Source organism: Bombina bombina, chromosome 8 (genome assembly GCF_027579735.1).
Source record: "Bombina bombina isolate aBomBom1 chromosome 8, aBomBom1.pri, whole genome shotgun sequence".
Classification (NCBI taxonomy): Eukaryota; Metazoa; Chordata; class Amphibia; order Anura; family Bombinatoridae; genus Bombina; species Bombina bombina.
Genome location: NC_069506.1, coordinates 20,774,262 through 20,790,026, shown reverse-complemented (window position 1 = coordinate 20,790,026; position 15,765 = coordinate 20,774,262).

Genomic DNA, 15,765 nt, shown 5'->3' with positions numbered 1-15,765 from the left:
ACTGATAAGTGGAGTGGATCTGACTAATTCAGACAGCATAGCTATGTAATTATTTTTGCTCATTTTTGAAAATTATTTTAAAATACTTGCCAGCAATTTTTAAACATTTTTTTAGGCAAACTATTTTTACTTAATTAGACCTTTTAGGATATGCACAAATCTCAACATGTTTTATGGCACTTTAAGGTAAGTTTTTATTTTAAACAAAATGTGTGTGTGTGTGCTTTGCAGCTAGGTTATGTGACTACAACTGCCAATTGGCTCGTTGGCTGTTTCCAGGTATATAGGTATTATCTGTACATATAGATATACTACCCCATACACTATGGGCCAGATTACTGTGGTGGCGTGCTAACAGTTACGTGCAAACGATATCGGGTTTATTGCGGCTGTTTGCACGTGTTAGAAGGAGCGCTTGTAATAGAAGTTGAAAGTAAATGCGTGATTGCAACCTCAGAGCTCTGCTTAATTGTTTCGCTAAACAAAAAGTGTCACAAAACATCAAAAGTACATTACAAAGTACAGTTACACTCATAATAACCCTATAGAATAAAACTATTTTAAAAAATATTGCATAAAAAAGTTCTAAGCATCTTTTTCCCATCCCTTAGATGAAACAGTGTGCGCCATATTTAGTATAGACAAATGGTTTTGCTTACTCTGGGTTATACAGTGTTTATTTTACCTGCAGTTACTGATATTGTATATGACACTAAACACATTTCATGCACCTCCCTCTAATCATGGTGCTGCCATTTTGAAACCTAGGTTACAGTGCAGGTGTCTGAAGGAGAATTGCTGCACATGTGCAAACAGGTCAGTACTGGAATGTAGTGTAAGAAAGACGTGCCGGTGTTCTTACAGATTAGCAAATCACGTCACTACCGGTGACGTGAAATCAGCTGTTTCACCAAAAATGAACTCACTGTGCATGCGCTCCCTGCTTCACCATATTCCAATCGCTGTATGTCTCTGAAAAAACATTCTAGCCATCAGATTTGTCGATGGCCTTTTTAAAGCGCATGCCCTGTCATTGTTATAAACTGAACACCACAAATCCCATGATGCCTTCATTTTAAATGGAATATAATTGTAGAATATTGACCAATCTAAAATTTTAAAGACACCTATTGGTAGGCAGAATTTACGACAAAGCGCCCCTTACTATAATTCTGTATTACTGTTTCCTAGGAAGAGGTTAATGGAAAGCGCAACAAAAATATTCAGAGAAGGTGACGCGGATTAACTGAACGCACCACCCTATTACGTACTATTAATTTTATTACATTTAAAATGCTAGATTTGTTCAGAGGCCGACATCACAGAGGTCCTTGTGTGAAAACCAATGAGTTGGGTGGTTACCAGCTGTGAATGGTTTGTGGGAGTTACAGGAATGCAAAACTGAAAATCAGTCCTATATTCCAGAGCACTATATAACTTGTTTTGCAACAATGGGCCCAATTACATATGCGGCGTGCCCGCAAAAGCCGTCGACGCCTGTTTTTACGCGATTTTGGCATTACATATACGGCGTAGCATACAAGTTACGCGCGTATATTTTACCCGTTCACCGCAATTTTTACTCCTATAAGCTAACATGGGACCACGTCACAAATTGGTATCCAATATTCAGCGCAAGGACTTACTCCATTTTCACCTCGTCATACTAAGGCAGCCGCAGCAGGCCTTGTGCTGAGTATGGGAGCACCGTAACTCCTGAAACTGCCTGCAAAAATAAACTAACACCTAACGCATGCGCTATATCTATCTACCTGTCAACCGCCAACCCCCTCCGCAATAACTAATAAACGGCTAGATTACGAGTTTTGCGTTATGAGCGGTGCTGTAATAACTTGCAAGTTATTGTCACCACTCACCTACAGCGCTGGTATTACAGGTTTACAAAAACCTGGCGCTAGCAGGCAAGAAGTGAGCGTAAAGCAAAATTGAGCTCCATACCGCACTCCAATACCAGCGCTGCTGAAAGCTGCAGTAAGCTGGTTTTACGTGCTTGTGCACGATTTCCCCATAGACATCAATGTGGAGAGCCAGCTGAGAAAAAGCATAACACCTGCAAAAAAGCAGCGTAAAGCTCCGTAACGCAGCCCCATTGAGTCCTATGGGGAAACAAAATTTATGTTTACACCTAACACCCTAACATAAACCCGAGTCTAAACACCCATAATCTTACACTTATTAACCCCTAATCTCCCGCCCCCGACATCGCCGACACCTACATTATACTTATTAACCCCTAATCTGCCGCTCCGGACATCGCTGCCACTATAATAAACATATTAACCCCTAAACCGCTGCACTCCGGCATCACAAACACTAGTTAAATATTATTAACCCCTAATCTGCCACCCCTAACATCGCTGCCACCTACCTACATTTATTAACTCCTAATCTGCTGCCCGCAATGTCGCTGCCACTATACTAAATGTATTAACCCCTAAACCTAAGTCTAACCCTAACACCCCCTAACTTAAATATGATTAAAATAAATCTAAATAAAACCTACTATCATTACCTAAATAATTCCTATTTAAAACCCTGTAAAATAACCCCTAAGATAGCTACAATATAACTAATAGTTACATTGTAGCTAGCATAGGGTTTATTTTTATTTTACAGGCAAGTTTGTATTTATTTTAACTAGGTAGAATAGTTACTAAATAGTTATTAACTATTTACTAACTACCTAGCTAAAATAAATACAACTTTACCTGTAAAATAAAACCTAACCTGAGTTACACTAACACCTAACCTTACACTACAATTAAATACATTACATTTATTAAATACAATTACCTAAATTACAAAAAAAACCACTAAATTACACAAATTAAAAAAAGAAATTATCAGATATTTAAACTAATTACACTTAATCTAATAGCCCTATCAAAATAAAAAAGCCCCCCCAAATAAAAAAAAATCCTAGCCTAAACTAAACTACCAATAGCCCTTAAAAGGGCCTTTGCGAAATCAGCTCTTTTACCTGTAAAAAAAATACAAACAACCCCCCAACAGTAAAACCTACCACCCACACAACCAACCCCCCAAATAAAATCCTAACTAAAAAAACCTAAGCTCCCCATTGCCCTGAAAAGGGCATTTGGACGGGCATTGCCCTTAAAAGGGCATTTAGCTCTTTTTCCGCCAAAAAGCCCTAATCTAAAAATAAAACCCACCCAATAAACCCTTAAAAAAACCTAACACTAACCCCCGAAGATCCACTTACAGTTTTTGAAGACCTGACATCCATCCTCAACGAAGCCGGCAGAAGTCTTCATCCAACCGGGCAGAAGTCTTCATCCAACCGGGCAGAAGTCTTCATCCAGACGGCATCCTCTATCTTCATCCATCCGGCGCGGAGCGGGTCCATCTTCAAGACATCCTGCGCGGAGCATCCTCTTCTCTTGACGTCTAACGAAGAATGAAGGTTCCTTTAAGTGACGTCATCCAAGATGGAGTCACTTGAATTCCGATTGCATCAGCCAATAGGATTTTTTCACCTTTAATTCTGATTGGCTAATAGAATTCTATCAGCAAATCGGTATTCAAGTGACGCCATCTTGGATGACGTCACTTAAAGGAACCTTCATTCTTCGTTAGACGTCAAGAGAAGAGGATGCTCCACGCCGGATGTCTTGAAGATGGACCCGCTTCGCGCCGGATGGATGAAGACTTCTGCCCGGTTGGATGAAGACTTCTGCCCGGTTGGATGAAGACTTCTGCCGGCTTCGTTAAGGATGGATGTAGGATCTTCAAAAACTGTAAGTGGATCTTCGGGGGTTAGTGTTAGGTTTTTTAAGGACTAAAATAATGATTATATGATAATATATAGGGTGTATTATTCATAACCTGTATACTGTGTGTGATAATTATATGGTGTATTATTCATAACCTGTATACTGTGTGGGATAATTATAGGGCATGCATCCTGTATATTTATATTATTCATAACCCATGTGCTGTGTGTGTAATAATTCTAGGGTATATTATGCTTGAAGGTGAGAATAAGGCTATAACATGTGTAGGGGAGGGTATGTATGTCATTGTTTGAGTACAAGTGGATATGGTTAGGTCAATGATCTCTGATGTCTTTCCGTGACCCAGCACAATATTATTACATACCCTCAAGACCCTTAAATATCACCATATCAGACAGAAACCTCTGTAAACAGCATCATGACTAGTTAAAGAGTTATAAAGTGCAAAAGGTAGACAATTTAATGTGTTCGAGCCCTGCAGTATTGCACTATTGGCTTGTATATAATTATATGGTTAACTAATGGAAACACACCCTTCTGTCCCCGCTCAGCATTCTCACTATACTCCCCATTCGTTATTCTCATTCTCTTGAGCTTCAAACACTGATTGAATCAAACATCTTTATGTGGGGGCAGCACCACATACCCTTTTCTCATTTTCCTCTCTTCTTACAGAATCTCTCTTCTACTCAGTCCTCTCTCGTACCATTTGGTTTCCCCCTCTTTCTCTGTCTTTTTCTCCCTCTCCATCTTTTCTCTCCCCACAAATTCTGCTTTCTTTTCTCTTACTTTCATCTTCTCTCTCCCACATAAATTAGACTTTACTTTCCCTTTATACTTGAGTCTACATATGAGTTTTTGATTGGCTGATGACTGTCACATGATACAGGAGGGCAGGGAAATGGAAGATATTTTGAAATTTGTCAGAAAAAAATGTGATAATTTGAAATGGCTATTAGAGATGTGCATTCATCAGTTTTGTTCACTTTGAATGCGGAAGTAGGAGGCTAAGCAGTTTTTTAGATGTAGGGTTTTTCTATGTATATCTTTTTCTTTTCTTTTTTTAATACAAAAAAATTTCAAATATGCATTTCATTGCTTAGTATAAAATGTGGTGTTTCAAAGTTTTTTTTTGTTTTTTTTGTTTTTTTTTATGAACTATTTAACATGAAACATATTATTTCATTTTCAAAAATGCACACAGTAATAATTAAAACCATTGGGCTAGATTCATTGGTACTTGTAAGATTGCTGAGTGACCTCGTAAAGGCGAGATCATGGTCAGAATTTATTGAGCCTCTCTTCACCTACCTTACCAAGCATATAGTTAGTGGGCGCCAAATACATGAAATTGTGTACATGAGACAAGAACCTATTGCTACGTGGTTAAAACGGTCATTACCTCAACAAATTAAAAAAACACGCTCAAAACATGGTAAATGTAAATGTTTGTTTATTTTGTTATAGAAAAATATTCTTGCTAGATAGAAAAGGAAACTCTCCAGACAGCTGAGTATGAGCTGAGCACAGGTGTTTTAGGGGTGTGATTGTGGGTTTTCACCTAAACCAGAATTAATTCAGTGCCTCTATAACTCCTCAAGCTGACAAGGATTTTTATTTTTCAATGTTTTTCCCAAACACAAAAAAACTATAAGAACAGATGTTTCCAGGCTTTTCAAGGGTGTTTTAACGGATATGTGGTCTATGGGTAGGTAAACCTAGTTGATTCAGTATTGATAAGGACTACCTAATATGTTTGAATTCAGGTTCGTCACCTTCTAATTGTGTTGTATTGCAATAAATTAACATAGCTCACAGTCATCTCTTGCTACTTCAAACCTGTTGAGGTTGTTGTTGTTTATTTTATTTTACTTTTTTTTCAAAGATTTGTGCATATGTTAGAGCAGCCTGTTTTATAGAGGGTGTATTTTGTTTAATAAAGTTTTGAAGACATATTTGTGATAACAGTGTCCTTGACAATGGAACCGTTCTATGTGGCGTAGTGAACAGTTGCGAGATAGATTGATGACAGCTTTGATAAAAGTTGGGTACTAATCTCTTTGAGTTACGTTGTTGCAATAAGTTTTTCTGGGAGATATTAGTTTCACCAATGGCTTTTATTGAGTATATGCCAGAATGTTCTTCAGAAGAGTTTGTCTTTATAGAATAGATTCATACAGTTGTTTCCTTGGTCTATGAATGATTCTGCAGAATAGAAAGAATAATCTGTTAAAAATTAAACTTTCAAAGATCTATTAATAAACTGAATGTTTAACGTAAACATGCGATAATAATTATTAGATTTTGTTCAGCCAAAAGGTCTGAGGATCTAAAGTTCTCCGCTCTCGCAAGATGATTAAATAACTCGTCAGCACTGTGAGGTCCTTTAAATAATTTTAGAAGGATTCTAGATACAGTAGATACATTCCATAAAATATGGTTCTACTGGATGATGCAAGACACCTAAAATGTATTCAGTAGGGTCAAAAAGGTTGTAGATTTGTTAAGGGTAGAGACACTTGAGTAGCTTTAAGATGAGTTTTCTTCTACTTATAAACTCTATAAATGAAATAGCATTCTCCTACACTTGTTTAACAAGAAAAAGTGATAAGAAAAACACTGACACACACTCTTAATATTCAGTAATAGGGATGGGCAAATGTTTCTAAAAATTCGAAATTTAAAATGAATTTTGATACATTCGTTCAAATCAAATTTAGAATGTTTATATAACATTCTAACATTCTATTTTCTAATTTTTCAATAAAATTCGAAAATATTTGTTCGAATAATAGAATGTTTAGCTATGTATTCATTCAATTTCGAAATGTAATATTCGAATGTGACATTCGAATTCAAATGTGACATTCAAATTTGAAATAGTATTTCTTGTCTACAACTGTGTTTAATAAATGTAATATTCGAATTCGAATGCTACATTTGAATTTGAATGTCACATTTGAATTTGAAATAGTATTTCTAGTCTAATACTGTGTTTTGAATGTGACATTCGAATTCGAAATAGTATTTAATGTCTAATACTGTGTTTTATAAATGTAATATTCGAATTCGAATGTGACATTCGATTCGAATGTGACATTCGAAATAGTGTTTCTAGTCTACAATCGTGTTTTATAAATGTAATATTCGAATTTGAATGTGACATTCGAAAACTGTAAATAACATTCGAAAATCGAATTTTTAAGAATATTCGTTCTTATCAACATTCTATTACATAAATCGAATTTCTATAATAACATTCGTTCTAACAATCGAATTCGGATATAAACACATTCGCCCATCCCTATTAAGTAACCAAAATCTTTGTTATTATGCTTTCCGTTTTTAAGTCAACTTTAGTTGTATTTAACCGAAGATATATTTAGACAGTATACCTTGTACTAACAACTTATGAAAATATCTAGAGCAATGTGACTATTTTTGGTCCTGATAAAGGGATCCTTGGGGTAGTTTGAATGCAATGATTCGTCAAGAAGCCCACTGACCTAAACCAAGATTGATCCAGAGACTACCTTCTAATTTCTTATTAGTTTCTCCTTATTATTCATCTCAAAGAGTGCATATTTTTAACATTAGTAATGGGCTGGTTGGGACTTAAAATAAAGATTTTAATGGTATTCTATGTGTACTGCACATGTAAATTTGTGTATACAGTTTGTAAAACTTTACTTTAACCCTTTTGTGACGAATTTGATTTGTCTACATCGGAACAACGTTGTAATGTACACAAATTGAAATTATGCGATCGCGAGATTTCATTGATGGGATCGGGTCAGGGGGGCGAGCCTACAACACTAAGCACACCCACCAGGTCCCAATCCCATTCTGGAAGCGCCGTTGGCTTCAGTACAGCCAAATGTGTAGGACGTTCCATGCCGTCCTAAGGGCGCTAAAGCCCAGCCCTAACGTTGGGAAAAGGTTAATAAAAACTATTTCAACATAAATAATTTTAGAAATGCACGTTTTAGCTTGAGAAGTGTTTCTCTCACTATGTAGAGTCCTGGATGTGAAGGATAAAAATTGACATTGCAATATAATTCTCAAAAAAAGCCCCAAAAGATTTGGCGAGATTTTTCTCTGAGCTAACAAGTTTTTCATCGTCAGGTCCAATGTTTTAAAAAGGGGGAGAGAGCTTTATAAAAGTCTGTCGTTCCCATTCTAATCCATCAAGAGTGCGAGGACATTGTATGAAATTGGGATTATTTTTCTGCTTTGTTTTTTTTTTTAAACAATTTCAATTCATTGGAAGAGTTGTGGTTTGAATTAGTAAAATCACTAGAAAAAACTATAAGAATATGTGTATCATGATGGCAAAGTCATTATATATATATATATATATATATATATATATATATATATATATATATATATATATATATATATACACATACACACACACACACACACACACAGTTAGGTCTGTAAATAATTGAACACCGACACAATTTTCATAATTCTGGCTCCATACGCCACCACAATGGATTTTAAATGAAACAACCGAGATGCAATTGAAGTGCAGACTTTCATCTTTAATTCAAGGGGTTTAACAAAAATATCGTAGGAAACGTTTAGGAATTTCAACAATTTTCATACACAGTCCCCTTATTTCAGGGGCTCATTTATTTTGGGAAACAGCCGAAATAACAAAACTTATGTCAGTGTCCAATTACTTCTGGACTTAACTGTGTATATATATATATATATATATATATATATATATATATATATATATATATATATAAAATAATACTTACAAATGTTTTCTGTTATTTCACCTTACGTCCGCTAGATAGAATTTCTCTCTCTTTCTTTTGTACCTGCAGAAAAAAGTTTTAGTTACATTGTGTAAACCAGGGGTCAGCAACCTTGGCTGTCCAGATGTTTTGGAACTACATTTCCCATGATGCTGAAAAATTCTTTAGACTGTCTGAGCATCATGGGATGTAGTTCCAAAACATCTGAGGTGCCAAGGTTGCTGACCCCTGGTGTAAAAGATGGTTCTTTTACTGCAATAAAGGTAGGAGGAAAAATGAGTAGCACATTTTTTATTTATTGAGATCTTGATCTATATTCAGTAGTAATGGCAACTAATGTGCGTAGTCTGCTGCAACTTTCAACTTCTCGAACCCCCCACTCTTTTAGATACTAGAAATGTTGGAAATATTTTATAATGGCTTATTTTAAGTTGACATATTTCTTTATTTGAAGCATAAACATAAGATTACAGCATAACAGATTTAAATACATGACAATCAAAATCTTTTTTTTTTTTTTGCCTTCTGTACAAAGCTTAGATCCCGCCCCGGTCTTATTGCGTAAAGAAGGAAGTGTCCTAGTTTGATTTTTAGGAGTCTCCTGTGGCATACTGTAATAAAGTCTCTCAATCATCCTGGTCTAGAGAATTAATGTCATTTTAGTCCTTGAGATTTCCTATCCCCTCTTACATAGGTGTACATGTATACTTCCTTCTACATTAATTTTTATCAAATATCAAAGACATTGCCTTGTCCAGCACAATTACATTAAAGTGTCACATTGCAATCCTCATATTTCCCCCTAAAATATACATTTTTTAATTATTTTCATTTAAATTTCTAAACAATCTGTGTAACAAATAAAACAATTCTAAACAGCTTAATGGTCCTTTTCGTGGTCATCTACATTCCGATCCAACAGTACCTATTCAATTGTATATCGAGGTGGTGGTGAGGTATGTTTGATCCCTTTCCTTATTCTAGGGTGTTTAACTTTTGATAGTGTCCCTTCTCTTACTTAAGCCATTCCTTTCTCAAGGTCTTTGCCGGTAGTTGCAGTATTCCCCTATTCGTATATCTATTCCCTCCTCCTGCATGATCCGGTAAAACCAGATCTTAGTAAACTGCTCTTTGGTCCTCTGTATTGCTGCAGATAATTCTGACATGTTATATGTATATTCTATTTTATCTAACACCTCCTGCCACGTCGGGGCTCCCATCTTCCAGTGTCTGGCAATACATATTCTAGTTGCTGTGCAGAGAGTTTTAATGAATGTGTTAATTGCCATATTGTAGGGTGTAAGCTTCTGGTTCAAGAGAGCATGCGACACTGTCAGGGAAATGGGTTCTTGTAATATCCTAAATCCAAGAACCTATAGCACACCAGGGTAGCAAAAAACGTACATACTGACAGGCTTCACACCACCAAAGCCTCAAGCAAGTATCCAAAGAAAAGAGTACAGCAGGCCCACTAAGTATGAATAGGAATTGGGATCTACCTGTATTTCTGTAATTGCACATTTAATAAGATAATTGTCTATATGTAAATTTGAACAGTAAGATATAGTGTGCCTCTTATTGCCATTTGTGGAATATCAACAAGCAAGTTTTTAATGTCTAATCTTTTAGCATTATGGTTTCTATATTAGTTGTTTATTGCACTTGGATACAATTTCTCTATACCAGTGGTGATAAGGGTTAAGTTTAGGGGGTGGCAATCAATTACCTGTATGATGTCACAGTAAGAGGAGTTTAGTATAGGCTATTTAGGACACTCATTGTGTTTTAATGTATACATGATTAAGGATCGGTAGATCCGAAACTTTGTATTTATTTCACTAGCTGCAATTCCTGAAAACTTCCCCCTCTGAAACGGTCAGTAAGGAGTATGAGAAGTTGGTGAGAAAACAAATTGCTTTTGAACTGCACTCGACTACCTTGGCGGAGTACCAAAGAGTGGCTCGCATCCCACAGGGATTGAGAATGTACACAAGACCAACATTAATGTGCAACAATAGAGAATATTGTGAGAAATTCCAGTTTATTCTAAATAAATGCTCATTCGATTTAATCGTATCTACGGTTGAATATCTGTAGCTGGAGTTGACACAGATTGATTCTGATTTGACAAGGATGGGGACAGAGCTAAAATCTGGCATGTTGATGGAGGAAATGGATAAGTTTCTAGCTGAGACTAATAAGATGATTTCCGACCTCAAGAAAACCATCCAAGATCGTAAAAAAATTCCAGCGTGATAAGGTTGATTACACTTCTGGGGAAGTCTATTGCTGGCGGGGGAAAACCGGATGTCAAAGATGCAACACTTCCGGTCCAGGTCACAGACGATACCAGCAGACCAAAAAGAGTGCAGAAACATTGGATACAATGACGGATATCTCGTCGGGGGACTCAGAGCACGGTAGCGGATCAGGAGAGGGGTGAAGCAACAATGGAAAAGAAATCGAAGCCAGCAAACGGCGCAAACCGGAGACCAGGTTCAGACGAAGACAACAGAAGCGTTAGTGGTAAATATATCAAAGCAAACACTAACATCAAACAAATTAGAGACTCTAGATAAAGGATTATCTTTTTGTCCGGGCTCTGACTAATTTTTCCCAATTACAAGATCTATATCACTTTTTCAGGACTCTCAAGTTAAAATATTTTTTTTCTGATATATGCTTTCAACAGTCAGACATAGTATCTACACAAAATGTATGTGTAAATGATAATCTGTCCCTAAAAAAGTTTGGTTTAAAGAATAAGAGTCAATTTATACCAAATAAATATGATGTTAGCATTGATACATTTAGCAAACTAATTTTACAGGATGTGGAAACATTACATAAGAACAGAGAAATGGCTAGGAATTTGGTCACTTCTAATTTTTCCAAAATAGACAGATTAACTATTGATGGTCTGAAGAAAAATAAAATGATAATGTTAAAGGAGGCGGACAAGGGTGGGGCGGTCGTTATCTTGGACAGGGTTTATTATATTAAGGAGATTAAAATGCAATTATCTGACCAGAATGTATATTTACCATTGAATAATAATCCACTGTCCAAGATTCAACAGGAGAATAAAACATGCCTCCGCAGAGCCAATAAGGTTGGGATTATTCCAGAAGAAGTTGTAAACTTTTAAACAGTTTCATACCCCAAGACACCCGTTTTTTATACACTACCAAAGGTGCACGAAAACAAGAGAGACCCCCTGGGTGCCCCATTGTCCTTGGGGTGAGGTCTGTCTTTTCAAATATCGCCATTTACCTAGACAAAATACTTAGACCCTTTGTGGAGAAATCCAATTCTTTTATTAAGGATACAGGAGATTTTCTGGGTAAATTACAGGATTTGAACCTGCCTACTGGGAAATGTATCCTATATATTTTGGACGTATCAAGTTTATATACTTTTCCCCAGTTCCCCACTCCAGCGGTTTAGGCGTTATTAATAAAATATTGATTCAATCAAAGTTATATGGGCAATTAGAATGTGACTTCATTATACAAATTTTGGAAATTATTTTGTATCAGAACTACTTCCTCTTCCAGGATCAATTTTTATTTTTTTAAATTCTTTTTATTGAGAGAGAAGAGGAAACAATATAATTGAGCCATGGTACATTGTGAAAATGACAGAAGCAGCTGTGCATATGATACATTACACAAATTAACAAGTGATACATCTGTCTGTCAAGAAGAGATACAAACATATGGCTGTGAGTACAACTTCCAGGATCAATTTTAAATGCAGTTAAAAAGTACTGCTATGGGTTCCAACGTCGCTCCAACCTATGCCAATTTTTTTATGAATTGTTATGAAGAACTTTTTGTCTATGAGAATTGTTTATATAATCAATGTGGCGGCACCTGGTGGCTCTACATTGATGACATTTTTGGTATCTGGTTGGGCAACATTGGAAACCTATTGGAATTTGTGTCTCAGTTAAATGAGGCTACTGACCATATTAAGTTTACTCTGGAGTACAGTGAGGAGGAAATTAATTTCCTGGATACCAGGGTATATAAGAATGATGAGGTTATTAAAATAGATTTATATTAAAAAAAAGTATAGATCATAATAATTTATTACGGTATGATAGTGTTCATCCTGCACCCCTCAAAAAATCTTTACCCAGGAGTCAATTTCTAAGAGTATGTAGGATTGTGACTAAGAAAGACAGATTGGAGTCCAGATTGCATGAAATGGCAGATTTATTCAAAGAGAGGGGTTACCCGGATGATCTAATTCAAGATGAAACAAAGCACGTTTTGGAAATGTATGATAATCCATTAACAAATTACAAAAAGCGCCCGACAGGGTATTAAAGGTAAACACAGATTGCTTTTTGTATCCCAATATAATAGGCAGAGTGGCAAAATAATGCATTTGATAAATAAACATTGGGATATATTAAAACTGAGTAATCCACATATACTAGAATAAAAAAAACATGGCGGCAAGAGACAAAAATCTGAGAGACCAACTTATTAAATCCGATATAGGGCCTCAAAAAATCTCAAAACAAACCTTTCTGGGCCCCAAAAGAAATGGCTGCTTCCCATGTCTGGGTTGTTGCAATTGCCACAGCCTTATCAAAGGTGATAACTTTTTCCACCCTAGAAACGGTAAAAAATATTCCATTTCAGGCTTGTATAAGTAAAATACCTTTAATCCTGTAGTAACTGACCATAGTGTGAATACCTTTATCAAATGGGTTAACAAAGATTTGTATCAATTAAAGGAAAAGGTTAAGCATAAAAAAATTTTTGGTAAATCTGATTTTAAATGTAACAATAACTTCACTAAACCTGATAGTCATTACTGAACCTTAAGAAAAATTCTAACATTATACTTAAGGGGGCAGACAAGGGTGGAGCCACAGTGGTTCTGGACAAATCCTATTATATTTCTGAGATCATTGCACAACTGACACTGAAACATATAAGGTCTTGCCACATAATCCAATAATTGAAATACAAAAATAAATAAAAAAATGTCCTTGATAGAGGTTTTGCACAAGGACATGTTGACAAACAATTGATGGATTATTTGTAAAAGTCCAAGAACCCCAATATTTTACACGGTACTCCAAATCCTCAAGGATGTAGAAAGACCACCTGGTAGGCCAATAGTCTCCAGTGTAGATTCAGTGTACACAAATATTTCTAAATAAAATCCTGCAGTCAGAGGTTATCAAGATGTCCTCTTATTTGAAGGATACTGGGGACTTCTTAAACAAAGCTAGGAATCTAGAATTTAATTCTGATAAGTTTATTCTGTATACTATGGATGTAAAAAGCCTGTATACAGCAAACACACACAAACAGGAATAGGGATCATAGTAAAAAACCTTAGGAATAATAAGGGGTACACTGATCCTAAATGTTATTTTATTGAGAACCTATTAAGACTGGTACTGTACTGCAACTATTTCCTTTTCCAGGATAACTGGTATGTTCAAGTTAAAGGTACAGCTATGGGGTCCAATGTCGCATCATCGTATGCCAATTTGTTCATGAATGAATTTGAGGAGAGAGTCATCTATGAAAATAAGATTTTTAAAGAAATGGGAGCAGTTTGGTGGCGTTTCATAGATGACGCCTTTGGCATATGGTGGGGTGACATTGGATCCCTTTAAAACTTTGTGCAAGAACTTAACTCTGCTGGGAGGGGATTGGAGTTTTCTGTGACTTACATTGAGTCTATATCTTTTCTAGATACAGTAATACATAAAAAGGGACATACTCTCACATTTGATCTCTTCACTAAAGAAACCGATAGAAACACCTTGTTGCACTATAACAGCTTCCACCCTAGGAAACTTAGAGACTCACTGCCCAAGAGCCAATTACTGAGGGTAAAAAGAATTGTCAGTGAGGGCAACGGAGCAGAGCTTAGACTTGAAGAGATGCAACAAAAGTTCATCACACGGTGATACGTCAAAAAATTGCTATTACAAAAAATGACTGAAATTATAGGAGTGGAAGTCACACACAAGAAAAAGGAGGATACAGACCGTATGGTGTTTGTTACCCAGTTCAGTCCAAAAATCAAACACATAGTTAACACACATTGGAGTATACTACATGGCTGTCATGAGGACATTCCTGCCTTTAAAATACCCCCCTCACAGCCCATAGAAGGGTTAAACATTTGAGGGATCATCTAGTCAGTTCCTATATAGGATCCAAGAAAAAATCAGAACAAATCCAAATAGGGGAAAAGGTGACAGGCAGCTACCCTTGCCTTATCTGCTTGAGTTGCAGCTCCATTATCAAAGGGGATTCCTTTAATCATCCGCAAAATGGAAAAAAGTACAAAATAAACCGTTTTTTCACATGTGAATCGAAATTTGTAATCTATTTGATCAAATGTCCTTGTTCGCTAATCTACTTAGGTGAAACTACTAGAAGAATAGGAGATAGGTTGAGCCAGCACAATTGATATTTTGCAGGGCTATTGCATAAAATGTTTGTATAACTGCAGTTACTTGTAAAGACCAGAAGATGGCAGTAGAAATCTAGCGATGGAAAATCTGGCGCCAAAATGCCTTTATAAGCTTGTTTGAAATGTTTGCACACTAGGTATGATTAAGGGGGAGACCCTGAAACGTTACTTATTCATTTGTATGCTGTTCCCAATAAAGTGATTACTTTTATAAAGTGCTGTGGACCATCTACGTGTTTTATAAGCATTTCACAAGAAATGCTTGTGCAATGTTAAATGCTGACAGCGTATGATTTAGCGATGTCATGAAGACATGATTTGCTACAGCAAATCATGTCCGCCCGGCATCTAATAAATATACCCCATGTGTGTTTTACATTGTTTTAAAATGTCTAATATTTAGTAATACTAGTTGTAAAGGGCATTCTGAATATTTACTCCTAGAAGAGGAAGCTTAAAAATTGAGCCCATTAACCTATGTACTTGATATGGCCTGCTCAAAAATATGAGGGGGGTTAAAGGAGCACTAAATACAGTAGAATCGAATAATTGACAAATACACAATACAAGGACAATGCCACAGCACTTTGAATTTGAAATGAGCAGTAAAATATTTTCTGACAAAATTTTAAAATGAATCCCATTTTCCCTCCCCTGTATTATAGTAACATAGAAGATGAGGTTGAAAAAAAGACAGTCCATCAAGTTCAAACTATACAATCTAATATACTTACAAAAAAGCGCTGCTCCAGGTGTGC